Source organism: Hylobates moloch, unplaced genomic scaffold (genome assembly GCF_009828535.3).
Source record: "Hylobates moloch isolate HMO894 unplaced genomic scaffold, HMol_V3 SCAFFOLD_4, whole genome shotgun sequence".
Classification (NCBI taxonomy): domain Eukaryota; kingdom Metazoa; phylum Chordata; class Mammalia; order Primates; family Hylobatidae; genus Hylobates; species Hylobates moloch.
Window position 1 is genome coordinate 58,183,330 of NW_026652279.1, and position 4,976 is coordinate 58,188,305.

The following is a 4,976-nucleotide window of genomic DNA, read 5'->3' on the forward strand; positions in this document are numbered from 1 at the left end:
GGCTGCATAGTATTCGTTGGTGTATATGTGCCACATTTTCTTAATCCAGTCTAGCAATGTTGGACATTTGGGTTGGTTCCAAGTCTTTGCTGTTGTGAGTAGTGCCGCAATAAACATACGTGTGCGTATGTCTTTATAGCAGCATGATTTATAGTCCTTTGGGTATATACCCAGTAATGGGATGGCTGGGTCAAATGGTATTTCTAGTTCTAGATCCCTGAGGAATGGCCACACTGACTTCCACAATGGTTGAACTAGTTTACAGTCCCACCAACAGTGTAAAAGTGTTCCTATTTCTCCACATCCTCTCCAGCACCGGTTGTTTCCTGACTTTTTAATGCTGGCCATTCTAACTGGTGTGAGATGGTATCTCATTGTGGTTTTGATTTGCATTTCTCTGATGGCCAGTAATGATGAGCATTTTTTTCATGTGTCTTTTGGCTGCATAAATGTCTTCTTTTGAGAAGTGTCTGTTCATATCCTTTGCCCACTTTTTGATGGGGTTGTTTGTTTTTTTCTTGTAAATTTGTTTGAGTTCTTTGTAGATTCTGGATATTAGCCCTTTGTCAGATGAGTAGATTGCAAAAATTTTCTCCCATTCTGTAGGTTGCCTGTTCACTCTGATGATAGTTTCTTTTGCTGTGCAGAAGCTCTTTAGTTTAATTAGATCCCATTTGTCAATTTTGGCTTTTGTTGCCATTGCTTTTGGTGTTTTAGACATGAAGACCTTGCCCATGCCTATGTACTGAATGGTATTGCCTAGGTTTTCTTCTAGGGTTTTTATGGTTTCAGGTCTAACATTTCAGTCTTTAATCCATCTTGAATTAGTTTTTGTATAAGGCGGAAGGAAGGGATCCAGTTTCAGCTTTCTACATATGGCTAGCCAGTTTTTCCAGCAAGACTTATTAAATAGGGAATCCTTTCCCCATTTCTTGTTTTTGTCAGGTTTGTCAAAGAGCAGATGGTGGTAGATATGTGGCATTATTTGTGAGGGCTCTGTTCTGTTTCATTGGTCTATATCTTTGTTTTGGTACCAGTACAATGCTGTTTTGGTTACTGTAGCCTTGCAGTATAGTTTGAAGTCAGGTAGCGTGATGCCTCCAGCTTTGTTCTTTTGGCTTAGGATTGACTAGGCAATGTGGGCTCTTTTTTGGTTCCATATGAACTTTAAAGTAGCTTTTTCCACCTCTGTGAAGAAAGTCATTGGTATCTTGATGGGGATGGCATTGAATCTATAAATTATCTTGGGCAGTTTGGCCATTTTCACGATATTGATTCTTCCTACCAATGAGCATGGAATGTTCTTCCATTTGTTTATATCCTCTTTTATTTCACTGAGCAGTGGTTTGTAGTTCTCCCTGAAGAGATCCTTCACATCCCTTGTGAGTTGGATTCCTAGGTATTTTCTTCTCTTTGAAGCAATTGTGAATGGGAGTTCACTCATGATTTGGCTCTCTGTTTGTCTGTTATTGGTGTATAAGAATGCCTGTGATTTTTGCACATTGATTTGGTATCCTGAGACTTTGCTGAAGTTGCTTATCAGCTTAAGGAAATTTGGGGCTGAGACAATGGGGTTTTCTAGCTATACAATCATGTCATCTGCAAACGGGGACAATTTGATTTCCTCTTTTCCTAATTGAATACCCTTTATTTGCTACTCCTGCCTGATTTCCCTGGCCAGAACTTCCAACACTATGTTGAATATGAGTGGTGAGAGAGGGCATTCCTGTCTTGTGCCAGTTTTCAAAGGGAATGCTTCCAGTTTTTGCCCATTCAGTATGATATTGGCCGTGGGTTTGTCATAGACAGCTGTTATTATTTTGAGATATGTCCCATCAATATCTAATTTATTGAGAGTTTTTAGCATGAAGCGTTGTTGAATTTTGTCAAAGGCCTTTTCTGCATCTATTGAGATAATCATATGGTTTTTGTCTTTGGTTCTGTTTATATGCTGGATTACGTTTATTGATTTGCGTATGTTGAACCAACCTTGCATCCCAGGGATGAAGCCCACTAGATCATGGTGGATAAGCTTTTTGATGTGCTGCTGGATTCGGTTTGCCAGTATTTTTTTGAGGATTTTTGCATCGATGTTCATCAGGGATTGAACCACACTTCTGTTAGTGCTTTGCACACACACAACTGGGACCAATAATAAATCAGTAATAGTTTAAATTGATCAAAACTCATGTTCTATGTTCACATTTTAAAATTTAGTCCAAAAACTCAGTCTCCAGAGATATCAAATACCCCTGATAATTCAGTAGTTTATTTTCAAGATGCATGGTTCAATTTGATGATGACTTTTTTACTAATGCTAAAGACCAATTTTGCATTGACATAAGATTTAAAGGTTGAATTTAGAGATTGAATATTAGAACAGTGCTTTAAGTAATTAATATTTCAAAATATATAAAGAACATATGATTATAATTCTGATTTGGGCAGATTTTGACATGGGTTTTTATTAGTTTATGAAACAATTTTATCATCTTTAAACTTCAGATGAACAACTGTAACTCTATTAGGATCCCAAATCTAAAATTAAGTCTAGGTTTATTCCATGCAAAAACTAATCATCGGGACTCCACCTTCCATGAATGAGGTCATGGAGTCTGACTTAAAACTAGAGTGCTTTTTAGCTCCTAGTTTTATATAAGAATAAGACTCATTTGCATTATCTTTAACATCCTATACTTTTTAAGAAATTACACTTTTATGGCTGCATAGTATTCCATGGTGTATATGTGCCACATTTTCTTAATCCAGTCTATTGTTGTTGGACATTTGGGTTGGTTCCAGGTCTTTGCTATTGTGAATAGTGCCGCAATAAACATACGTGTGCATGTGTCTTTATAGCAGCATGATTTATACTCCTTTGGGTATATACCCAGTAATGGGATGGCTGGGTCAAATGGTATTTCTAGTTCTAGATCCCTGAGGAATCACCACACTGACTTCCACAATGGTTGAACTAGTTTACAGTCCCACCAACAGTGTAAAAGTGTTCCTATTTCTCCACATCCTCTCCAGCACCTGTTGTTTCCTGATTTTTTAATGATGGCCATTCTAACTGGTGTGAGATGGTATCTCATTGTGGTTTTGATTTGCATTTCTCTGTACTATGCAGCCATAAAAAATGATGAGTTCGTGTCCTTTGTAGGGACATGGATGAAACTGGAAAACATCATTCTCAGTAAACTATCGCAAGGACAAAAAACCAAACACTGCATGTTCTCACTCATAGGTGGGAATTGAACAATGAGAACTCATGGACACAGGAAGGGGAACATCACATTCCGGGTACTGTTGTGGGGTGGGGGGTGGGGGGAGCGGGGACAGCATTAGGAGATATACCTAATGCTAAATGATGAGCTAATGGGTGCAGGAAATCAACATGGCACATGGATACATATGTAACAAACCTGCACATTGTGCACATGTACCCTAAAACCTAAAGTATAATAAAAAAAAAAAAAATTACACTTATTTTAAAAAATGAAAGAAAAATCATCAAAAGGATACAATTAAAATAAGCACAAATAAGAAAAATAAATTTATCAAATTTATTTTTACTGTATGTATTTAGGTTTGTAACATGATGTATCACTGTACATATACATAGTGAGATGATGGCTATAGTCAAGCAAATTAACGTATCGATCATATGGATATCCATTGCTACAGTCAAGTAAATTAACATATCCATCTATACCCTTTGTGTGTGTGTGTGTGTGTTTGTGTGGTAACAGTACCTAATATCTACTCTCTTAGCAAACTTCCAGTAGTATATAACACAATATTATTAACTATAGTTCTCATGCTGTTCATTAGATCTCAAGGCTTATTTAACCTTCCTGACATTGTACCCTTCGACCTTGATCTTCCCATCCTCCAAGCCACTTTTCTACTCTCTCTTTCTATCTGTTTGAGAATTTAGGGGAGATATTTGAGTGTGTGTCTATATGTGTTTTGATTCCACACATAAGTGAGATCATGCAGTATTTTTCTTTCTGTGCTTGATTTATTTCACTTAGCATAATGTCCTCTAGGTCCTTCATCGATGTTGTCAAAATAATAGTATTTCCTTTTTAAAGAATGAATAAATAATATTCCGTTATGTGTATACACACACACACACACACACACACACACAAATATTTTTCTGTATCCATTTTCTTTATCTACTCAACTGAAGTGTCCACAAATTCATTGGACACTATTTGTGGACTCTTTCTGTGGACACTTCAGTTGTTTCCATATCTTGGCTATTGTGAATAACACTGTGATTAACATGAGAGTGCATACATCTTTATGAGGTGGTGATTTCATTTCCTTTGTGTATATATGCAGCAAAATGATTACTGGGCCATACATTAGTTCCATTTTGAATTTATTTGGCATCTCTATATTGTTTTCCACAATGGCTACACCAATCTACATTCCCACCAACAGAGTACAAGGGTTCTCTTTTCTGCACACCCTTGCCAACACTATTATTTCTTGTGTTTTTGATAATAGCTATTTTAACTGGTGTGAGGTAATATTTCATTGTAGTTTTAACTTGTATTTCCCTGATGATTCCTAATACTTACCAGCTTTTCCTATACTGTCAGCCATTTTTACTTCTTCTTTAGAGAAATACCTATTCGGGTCCTTGGATAAATTTGATTAAATTATTTTGTTTTTTGGTCTTGAGTTACCTGAGTTCCTTAGATATCTTGAATATTAACCTGTTATATGATATATGGCTCACAAATGCTTTCTTCCAATCAATTGGCTGCCTTTTCATTTTGTTTATTGTTTCCTTTGCTGTATAGAAGCTTTTTGGCTTGATGTAGTCCCACTTGTTTACTTTTGCTTTTATTGTCTGTGCTTTTGGTGAGATAACCCAAAAATCCTTGCTAAGGCCAATATTAAGGAACTTTACTCCTGTGTTTTTTCTAGGAGTTTCAGGTCTAATGTTCAGCTCTTCA